Source organism: Dipodomys merriami, unplaced genomic scaffold, assembly GCF_024711535.1.
Source record: "Dipodomys merriami isolate MVZ:Mamm:240054 unplaced genomic scaffold, mDipMer1.0.p SCAF_219, whole genome shotgun sequence".
In the NCBI taxonomy this organism is placed as follows: Eukaryota; Metazoa; Chordata; class Mammalia; order Rodentia; family Heteromyidae; genus Dipodomys; species Dipodomys merriami.
Genome location: NW_027203593.1, coordinates 753,012 through 764,328, shown reverse-complemented (window position 1 = coordinate 764,328; position 11,317 = coordinate 753,012). Strand labels below are relative to the sequence as shown.

The window sequence follows — 11,317 nt, the reverse complement described above, 5'->3', positions numbered from 1 at the left end:
AAGTAGCTCTTAAGCAACGCTTAGTTTGAATCCATTAGGTCCACAAAGCTGGATAAATAAATGCTTGAAAAAGCCATCACCTTTGGACCTAATTATAAATAATAGAGAGTATGATCAAATTCCAAATAAAAAACTTAAGATATTCATTGGCAAAAAAAGTTTGCAAATGTGAGCAATCGGCTGATCAATATAATTTTTTCCAATATTCACAGAATTTTAGGGAAATAAGATCGATAGCATTGTTAGGAACAATAAGGTTTCCTTGTTACAAGTAGGCACCCATAGATATAAGCCTGTATAAAGATTGCAGCATTAACTATTAAATTTAGAGGATACTACATGCTTCAGCAGCACGTATACTCAAACTACAATACAGAGATTAACATGGCACTTGCACAAGGATAATATGAAAATTTGAGAAGTATTCCATATTTTTCATTCTTCAGATGCAAGAAATGAAAAAAGTGATTAAAAAGTTGATTACAAAATTACAAGTGTAACAATACACGTAATTCATATAATTAAATTTAGTTTGACATCAGTGTATTAAATCACCTCAGAAAGGCGTTTACATAGCATAAATTTTACAAAACTTTTCAAATTAAACAACATTGTCATTTTATCCCAAAGAAAAATAATATTAAGACCTAGAAAAAAAGGAATCAAACTGTTTCTATATGGAATACAATCGGAAAGGACACATTAATGAACGTATATATTATAAAATAATATAGAATTCAATGTATATCTAGGAGAAAATAAATTGTGAACATTATGCAAACATAGAATATAGAATATTTTAAAATATACTTTTTCAGACAAGCACCAGAAATATTTTAGTTTCTGTACTACTCATTTCAACAGGTAAATTAAAATTATTTCTTATTAAAAAATCACAAACTCTGAAGAAATTATTATACATGTTTACAAAATCTATTGAATACATTTTTCCACCCAAGGCAGGCAATTCACTTGGAAGAATTCCGCGGAATCCATGAATTTTTACAGTAAAATATTGGTGCTGCCGGGCACTGGTGGTTCATGCCTATAATCCGAGCTAAACAGGAGACTGAGATCTGAGGATCATGGTTCAAAGCCAGCCTGGGAAGGAAAGTCTATGGTACTCTTATCTCAAATAAACCACTAGAAAACTGGAAGTGGAGCTGTGTCTCAAGTGGTAGAGGGCTCATCTTGAGCTGAAGATCACAGGGATAGCTCCAGGCCCAGAGTTCAAGCCCCATGACCGACCAAAAAGAAAGATATTGCTCTTATTTGGATTGTGAAAATATTTTGTAGGGACACAAAAGATGAACTTGCATTTTTGAAATTTAAGAAACTTAATCCGACCATTAGGACTTCGGTGAACAATTTGTACAGCCTTTTACAACTTCATAGAGGTAGTGATACATACTTATGCTTTTGGCAATGTCAAATAGAGTTTCTTCTATGTTGTTCTTCAGGCCTGGATTTATATAATGGTTCAACAGAAGGCGATCCAGCGTATCTTTGCTTTCTCAATTCTCAACAGCAAGATATAAGGGTGTCAAGAGTCCTTTAGTTTGGGGAAGTGTTACTGTGGCTCAAGCGGTAGAGCACTCCCCTTTAGCTGAAGAGCACAGGGACAGCACCCAAGCCCCATGACCCACCAAAAAAAAAATCACAACAACAACAAAAATAAAACAAACAAAAATATTTGGGCTGGGAAAGTGGCTCAGTGGTAGAGCGCTGGCCTTGCATACATGAGGCCCAAGGTTCGATTCTTCAGCACCACATAAGCAGAAAAAAAAGCGGTAAGTGGTGCTGTGGCTCAAGTGGTAGAGTGCTAGCCTTGAGCTGAAGAGATGAGGGACAGCGTCCAGGCCCAGAGTTCAGGCCCCACGACCAGACCAAAAAAAATTTAAAAAAAAAGTCCTTTAGTTTGGCCATTGGTATCTGTATCATGATGAAGTAAGAAAGAAGCGACTCTGGTATTATTCCACGTGTATGCACTGTTCAGGGGTGTCCAGTCATCTACAGTTATTGCATGTGCCGCTTGAGAAACCAACTGACTGACAATGTCTAAGTGTCCACCGTAGGTTTCTTGAAGAGGGATATACTGATCATCATCCCTACTATTCACATAAGTGGCCTTTTGAAAAAGAAGTCTCCGCACTGTAGTAAGCTGAATATTTTCGACAGCCAATTGAAGAAATATGGTTGGATCCTTCTCCATTTTTTTTTCTTGCAATTGATACCATTCCTTACTTTTACATCTTGTTCCCCATATTCCTAAGAATTGCCTAACCAGAGACTTTGAGTGCCAGTGGGAATGAGGTGTCCATGTATTTCCCTAATAGTTCACATTGGTTGAACTGGTCAGAAATATCTGGTGAATTTTCTGCAACTGTTTATTCACCATGATTTATTTTCTCTTTTTCCAATTTTACTATTCGAAATTATTCTAACTGGAGAGTATGGAATTGATGGAGAGCAGAGGAAAGATATTCCTCCATATTCAAATGTACACACTGAAAATGAGGACCAGTGATGTCTCCATGTGCAGCTTATTCTAGGCATGAGAAACTAGGAAATAATGCCTTCCATATAAATGATTTGGGAAATGGCAGAGCAAAAAGTGAAATGATACAACCAAAAATATAAAAGCAAAATAAATTAGGATAATTATGGAGCAATCGTGTTATATATGAGAACCATGAAAGGGAGAGAGAAAGAAAGAGAAAGATATGTAATGACGTAGCTAGCCACATAATCCATGCCTCTGATCAATTTGTAGAGCAAACAAAATTTTATTTTTTAAAAGAGATGGAAATCGAATTTATGTATTTACTTGAAGTTAGTAAATACATTTTTAGTAGCCTACATAAAGAGACATAATTTTACCAAACTACAGACAGTAAAATAAATCCTTGATAGTTCTAGTAACAGATCTGACTGAAATCAGTTGAATCATACTTTTCTTGTACAATGAAGGAATAAGAGGGTAGTAAAGCAGCTAGAGAAGGCAGGGAGATTGTATCTGTGACAAAACTTTGTGGAAATTGGTATTGAGGATTTCTTACTGGTGATCCACTTGCACTGGAAGCATGATTCTGAAGTATTGCTTGCCGATTCTGAACTATTGATTTGATTATTATATTCTCCAAGAAGAAAATGAGAATTGATAATGAAGGACTACTAATACATTTTGACCTTCTCACTAAGCACTTTCAATCATCAAAATCACATGAAGACAATAGACAGGCCTACTTTTTAGATGAAAGCAAGTGTCTTATAAAAACAAGGAATGTATGTAGTCATGCAAAGGACTTCTATTTTACCAATGCCGCATACATTTTTCTAATGTTGGGTACCAATAAATAATGGATCTATTAGAAAGCTCTTAAGGCTCCTATGTTCAATAGTGAGTTCTCTTACACTATATCATGGTATTTTTTGTGTTTTAAGAATAAATTTACATTACTAACTTGAATTTCTGACAGGACAGTATCATCACTGTACATCTTGCTTCTATACTCTCATTTTAAAATTACCATCTAAGTATGTGCATTAGATAACTATATAGGAAAAAGTAGAAGCCACACTGATGGCTTATGTCTTTAGTAGTAGTTAATCAGAAAGATGAAATCTGAGCATTGTGGTTTGAAAGCAGACCAAGAAAAAACAGTCCATTAGATTCTGATTTGAATGTAACCAGCAAAACCTAGAAATGGAGCTGTGGTACAAGCAGTAAAATGCTAGCCTTGAGAAAACTGAAATAAAAAATAAATTCTGGGACAAAGCCAGGCCCTGATTTCAAGCCCTAGTAGTAGCACCAAACAAATAAATTAATTAATAAGGTAATTAATTAATTAAAACTAAATTAAGTGGTCACATGTGGAGAGGCAGGTAAAATGTAACATGCGTGGTAATGGTTTATGTATTATTTTGTAATAAGGCATATTATCATTTGTCCTAATCACTAATATTTTATGTGGACTTTTTTGTACAATAAACCCTGAATTTAGCATGCGTGTATATGTGTGTGTACATGTGCGAACATGTGTGTATGTGTATATGTGTGTGTGTGCTGTTGCAATGTTGCTTGCCAATGTGGACAGGGTGAGGCTGAAAAAAGCTAACTGTGTTGCAATGTTTTTATTTATCAGTGTTCTGTCATGTCATTTCAGTGGAACCAGCCTTTGTACATATTATTTGTCTAATAATAACATCATAATCAAAGCATTTACAATATTAAGTTAGAAAAAGAGACCGCTTTCAGCTCTTATTGTATTTTAGGTAAGAAGATACAGACATAATTAGTTAGTAAGTTGTTGCTATAAGATGATTGTCAGTACAAAATACGTATTTGACCTCTTAAATTGGTTATACTTTTAAGATACACTCATAGAGTGATTTGGACCGACTTGACCAAACAGGTATTACTCTCTGATTATTCCTGTGAAACACAAGTTGGATAAACTCTTTCCGGATTTCTGTTGAAAATCACTTTCTTTGCAATATTATATCTATTCTCACTAAGAGATAATCCAACCCATATTATGTTTGAATATCCCATCTTATTCATTGAAAATAAGTATTGTGGATATGCTTGTTAGATATTCCTTTCAAAAACGAACAAACAAAAAGCAAGTGTTATTTCCATATTGTGGATGCATTTGAAGGTGTTTTGTACATGCACAGGTATCTTTACTAATGGCTCTTTTGTGGGAGAAACTACGGCAACTTTAACAAATAAGGCTTTTTGAATATCTGTTCCAATATACATAACATCTCAGAGCAAGTCTTGCAATTTCTGAAAATCCTTTGAATATTTTAGTATTATTTCAGTTCATTGACTGTAGAGCTAAAATTTCTGAAATATTGTTAAGATCTGAAAAAGTATGTGGGTATATACGCTTTTTTATGCTTCATTTTATGAAAACCCAGTTTTTACGAAAGTAAATGGAATAGAATGAAAGAATTAAGTGAATTGGGTAAGCTAATTATTAGTATAATTTTGTTTTCTATTAATAGTCCATTGAATGTAGATGATGCAGTTAAATTATTTCCTCTCTATTTCAGTTAGTTTTAGAATCTTTATAGTTATGAGTGAACTTTTAAATAAAGGTCTTTTAAAATAATTAGGATTAACCTTGTGCTTTTCGTCCTACTCCCAAGAAAATGAGTTATTTTTAAGTGTTAATAGTTTATCATTATGATTATCATAGCGAATCATCATTATCATAGGGACTTAAAAATGCAGTAGTATTGATGTCTTTTTAAACCAATTGTATTCACAAGTTGGAGAGTCTTTAATTCATAATTAGGTCTTGGTGTCAATGATTTTTAACCTCTCGTTCCTAACATTAATGATAGGTAAGACTGCATTTTTGGGTATATGAAAGGTAAAATATTTATCTGGGGTCAAATGTGATTTTATATCATTCTTTCTTTAATAACATTTTAAAGTAGTACATTTCTCTCAAAATGGTGGGTATAAAAAGCCATCAAAAGGGCTGGGAAGGTGGCTCAGTGGTAGAGTGTTTGCCTTGCATGCATGAGGCCCTGGGTTCAATTCCTCAGCACCACATAAGCAAAAAGAAAAAAGCCGGAAGTGGCGCTATGGCTCAAGTGGTAGAGCACTAGCTTTGAGCTGAAGAGCTGAGGGACAGTGTCCAGGTCTAGAGTTCAGGCCCCACGACCGGAACCCCCCCCCAAAAAAAAAAGCAATCAAAATACTTCAAATGGTAAAAAATTTAGGTGAGCTACAATGTGGAAACGATTGCTACAAAAGGCCTGCAGTCTGTTTCCATCAGGAATTGGGCAGGTCATTCTTTCAGTAAGACTGTGTTAACCAGAGATGGGGTCCCCAGGCAGTGCAGTGTTGAGTGAAGGCATAAAATATGATTTCTACTATTTTGAGCTAGAAATCAAGAATGTTATAGTTTAGCAGTTCCTTTCACTAGGGAGGTATAAATTGAGTTTTCACTAGGGAGGTATAAATGGAGTTTTCTTCTTACAGTTACATATTGTCTTTTTTTGTTGTTGTTGGTCATGGGGCTTGAACTCGGCTTGGGTGCTGTTCCTGCACTCTTCCACTCAAGGCGAGCGCTCTACCACTTGGACCACAGTGCCACTTCCAGTTTACTAGTGGTTTATTAGAGATAAGAGTCTCACAGTCTGTCCTGCCCAAGCTGGCTTTGAACCACAATCCTCAGATCTCAGCCTCCTGAGTAGCTAGCATTATAGGCGTGAGCCACCGGTGTCTGTCTAAGTTACCTATTTTCTAACAAAGATAAAGGAAATATTATTAGAGTGTGCACAATAATTTTGGGAATTTTCCTAGAATTAGTAGACTGAGTGCTAGTATTTAGTTATAAAATAGAATGAGGTTAGTTCATATAGTGGGAATGGAACGCAGGCTAACACTTACCGTGTGTAGAATGTTGTACTAGTAATTCCAACTCTGAAGACTTAAATATCATCATCTTAGAATTAAAAATAGAAATAGTTTCACTTTATGGGATTATTGTGAGGATTAAATTAGATACCAAATGTAAAGTACTTGGAAAAACAATCAGAGTTTGATACTTTCTACCTTTTATTTTATCATGTGATATATTCTAATAGTTTTACTTTGATTTTTATATTGTCTATTTAGGATATGCAAAGTAATGTATTGATATACATTGCGTTGTTCACTTTTCTGTCATTATGAGGAAAATACCTGCAAAGAAAATTTCTGAGAAGGCAAGTATCATATTGACTCATGGTTTAAGATCAGATGTCTCCATTGTTTTTAATTATATTTTTATTAAATAGGTGTACAAAATGTTTTCCATTCAACGAATCAGTTTATAAGTACAATGGATCTTTACATAACTTTCTCACATCCTTCCAAACCTCAACCCACTTTCGTTTTTATTAGTTTCATACTATCTGCATTGAATATTATGGCTTCACTCTCTACTTCCATAAGTCTCTTTATTTCTTCCCTTTGATTTTCCCTCACATTTTCCAAGTGGTAGCCTCCAGGTATTCATTTTGTTGGATTAAAAGTTCAATTTTATAAGAAATTACACCTGTTAAATACTCCTCTACAAATAGCATGCTTTGATTAATACTGTTTTTTAACTTGCATAAAATTCTGGCTTCTAAATACACGTTCTTTTTGTGTCTGGCTGTGACTTCATTTATTTAACATAATTTAGTTCTATCCATTACTTTGCAAATGCTGTAACAGTCTTTATAATGGATGGGTGCAATCCAATTGTGTATATGTGCAACACTTTCTCCAACCATCCCTCTGCTAAAGTGCATCTGGGCTGTTTCCATAAATTCTCTACGGTGAATAGTGCAGTAGTGAACATGATTGTGAGAGTGATTTTACTCTAACCTTTTGGGAAAATTCATCACTGTTTTTCTGGGAGCAATCCTCTAGCCAATTTTCCAGAATTAGCACATCCATTCCTTCATCTACATCACAACGTTTTTCAGGTCCTCAAAAACACACTACCCCCTACAGGTACCAATCAGCTAAAACCAGACTGTGCCCATATTCTTTTGTTGTTGTTATTGTTTTCTTTCCGGTCAAGGGGCCTGAATTCTGGGCCCTCAGCTGTCCCTCAGCTTTTTTGCTCAAGGCTAGCAATCTACCACAGCTTCACTTCTGGCTTTCTTCTTTTTGCTTATGTGGTGCTGAGAAATCAAACCCATGGCCTCAGGCATGCAAGGCAAGAGCTCTACCACTGAGCTACTTTCGCAGCCCCGATGTGCCCATATTCTTTTAATACATTTTTCATAATTTTACACATAATTTAGTGAGAACCTTCTACGTACTTTCCTAATGTGGGAATGAGGTATATGACAATAGAGCAAAAGTAAGGGATATGGGATTAAATTAGCTATTATCATATTTAAAATAATTTTCAGCTCTAACTCATAGCCTCACTTAGTATTATTTTAATCTTTATTTGATTATTTCACCTATCCCCTAAATTATAACATGTGATTTAAATACAAAGGCAAAAAAGTGTGGTTTGACTTTGACATTCATGTGTGAGGATGCACAATATGGGCAAATAAAGGGATTGGAATTAATAGCCATTATCCATTTTGTTAAAGTGTTTTCTCAAACTGATTCTCACAATTCATATTTCATTCAACAACAAGAAACATGTGACAATTCCCTTTGTTTTGCTCCTCATTAAACTTGTTTCCATGTTATTTTATAATGAAGGATGATTTCATAAATCTACTGTAGATACAAAAATATGTTAAAATATTTCTATATGTATGCATTGATATAAATACAAACACATATATTATAAAGGTTATAATGATAAATTATAACTTATGTAACTGTACAATTTACTAAATTATTAAAAACATGGACGACTCAGGCCTGGAATCCTGGTTACTCAGGAGGCTGAGAGCTGATGATTATGGTTTTGAAGCCATCCTGGTCAGGAAAGTCCATGAGCCTCTTATCTCCAAACAACCAACAGAAAATCAGAATTGGAACTGTGGCTCATAGTAGTAGAGTGATAGCCTTGAGTGAAAAGACTCAGAGATATCACCCAGGCTCTTAGTACAAGAACTAAAATCTACCCCCAAAAAGTATTTAATTTACACTTATGTAAATAGAGTATTTCCTTCACACAAATGCACATCCATCCTCATTTGCAAGGTAACTCTGTTATGTCTGGAGTACCACATAATATTATCACTTAAGTAGAAAGTATTACAACATGGGTAAACTCTAACTTTCTCATGGATTTTTCTCCACTCAAATATTCAAATCTTGCAATTATTCCCATTATTTAAAGTCATAGCTTTTTTTCTTTAATACACATAAGACTGGAATTTGAATTGAGTGTCTTGTGTCTCCTAAATGGTTGTTCTTACCACTTTGGCATGCCCCCAGCCCTAAATTATCCTGATTAACTTTCAGATAGAATCTTGCTTCCTACTTGTGTAAGATCGTGGGCTCAGTCTATTTTATGTTACTCTTCCTGGAATTTAGAATAACAAGTGCCTGGCATTGTGTACAGATCTTTGTGTCCAGTCTGAACTTTAACCACTATCCTCACAATAGTAGACTCCCTCGTAGTCAGGATTTTCATAAGCTTATCATAGCTATTTTTAAAAAAAATCTTTGCATTTCCTGCAGGTTCTTGAGTACTGAGTTAATTGGTGTTTTCTTGGGTTGTTTTGTTTCTTTTGAATGTATGTGTTGAGTTGTTCCTCATTTTTCCTTTTGTTTCTTTCACTCAAGTTCTTACCTATAGTGCTGAGAAACCAATTCTTCTTTCTCAAGATAGTCAAGGTGAACATTATTTATTCCAAAACAATTCCAGTAATATTTAAACACCTTCAGAAATTTCGAGAAAATGGCGGAGGAGAATCTGGTGGCTAAACAAGCTCTTGCATAGAAAGCAGTTCTAGTGTTCCAATGAACAGTCCTAGGCACACCAAGTGTGCCATCACATTACAGAGAGTTTGGGCAGAGAGGAAAAATCCAGGTAAGGAGACAGATCTGAGCATTTTCCAGCAACCATGGCTGAGGTTGCTGTGGCGGCTGTGGTGCCATCCATAGCCGCCATAACTACAACCCAGAGAGTCTGGGACAAATGTGCCAGATGCAGCAAGTGAGCAGATTTTACTCAACACGACCAAGAACTGACAAGTAGCAGATATCTTCATCCTGCAGATAGCAGACCAGACGCTACCCAGGAACCCACACTCCAGCGTGAGTACAAAACTAACATCCTCACTCCTTCTCAAAGGGAGCAGAGGAGGGAAGGACACCCCTCCCCCCAACACCGGAGATATCCACTTTGATGTAGACAAAAGCCTGGATAAGTAGCTAGATCCAACTCAGTTCTTTGATGAAAACAAAAGAGTCATTTAGCTAGTCACAAGTACCTACCCTGACCTGCCATTCTCAACTCCACCCATGGGAAAGTCACAACAACAAGGCAGAGAAAGCTAATCCCACAAAGGAGTGGCTTTCTTCACTGGGTAAACAGAGCCAGAGGCTGCCCCTCCCTACAACAGCCCTGACAATCAATTGAAACTCAGTAAACATAAACCCTGAGAATGGCTCCAGGCTGGGCTTTGTGAATGTCTCAGAAGCTAGCCCCTCAGGGAAAAGCTACTGTTTGCTGAAAGGCTTCAACTTTACCCAGAACCCAGCCTTATTACAGAAACTCCAAACTAGAGGAAACAGCCACCTCCCTCTTTTGTGATACTCAAAGCAGATCTCCCTCCCACTGAACTAGCCTGGGAAGCAATCACAAACTTCTGGGTAAACCAACAGAATTTTTTCTGCCTTCCCAAACAAACTGACTTAAGAAACCAATCAAGCCCCAGAAAACCAAACACCACAAGCAAACCAGAGACTCCACCAAGAGACTGGTTACTGACACAAGGGAGATACAGGATCTTCCCATCAACCCCCCAAAAACAAAATCAAAGAAGTCTTTTTTGTATCTTTTTAAATTTTTACTTTTTAATGATAAAAATTGTTTTCATTAATCTTTTTTTCTTCCTCTTATAACTTTTATTTTAGGTGTATGTGTGTGTGTGTGTGTGTGTGTGCTTTTTAAAAAAAAAATGTTTACTGACCTGTTGGTCTTTTTTGTTCTTTCTTTCTCATTCGTTTTACTTTTTCATCTATTGTTCTTTTTGCATGAATTATTTGTTGTTCTGTTCACCTCCTATATACCTGTCATTGATTATAAAACCTTATCCACAATTGTGTACATTCTTAATCCAAAAACGTATTACTCAATTCAAAACCTCTTAGGATTTCATTCCTAAATAGCAGTATTATTTATTTATAACTATAAATTTGAAGTATTTTTATTTTTTAGTTTTTCAGGTCTCCTTTCTATCCCTCCCCTCCTCTCATCCTTGTTCATCTCTCAATTTTACTTCTTTAAATTTTCATTACTTTTAAGAGTTTCACTTTTTAAATTTAAATATTTGTCTTTCCATTTTTTCTTGTCTCTTTTTAAAAATTTTTTCTTCTCTCTTTTCTATCATTCTTTCCAATCCATTTCCCTCTGTGAGATTAGGAGTTGGTTAATTTCACTCTCCTTTTACCTTTCCACATCCCTCTAATGCTGTTTTCCCCACCTTTCTCCCTAAACATAATAATTTCTGGTTTGTCAAATTATTCTTTGGTATTCTTAGCCCATTAAAACATAGTTATTTAATGTTGAATGGACTGTATCTGTTGAACTAGATTGTATCTTCAAACATTTGACTATGCAATTACAGGACTTTGGTTGATGCTTGCCTTAAAATGGTGTTCTAGCACAAAACTGGTATT

At 35.4% G+C, this 11,317-nt stretch overlaps 1 pseudogene; it reads left to right on the top strand.

Annotated features, from left to right (window-relative positions):
* Positions 1–339: 339 nt before the first annotated feature.
* LOC138834550 (U6 spliceosomal RNA) lies at positions 340–436 on the top strand (annotated as a pseudogene).
* The last annotated feature ends 10,881 nt before the right edge of the window (positions 437–11,317 follow it).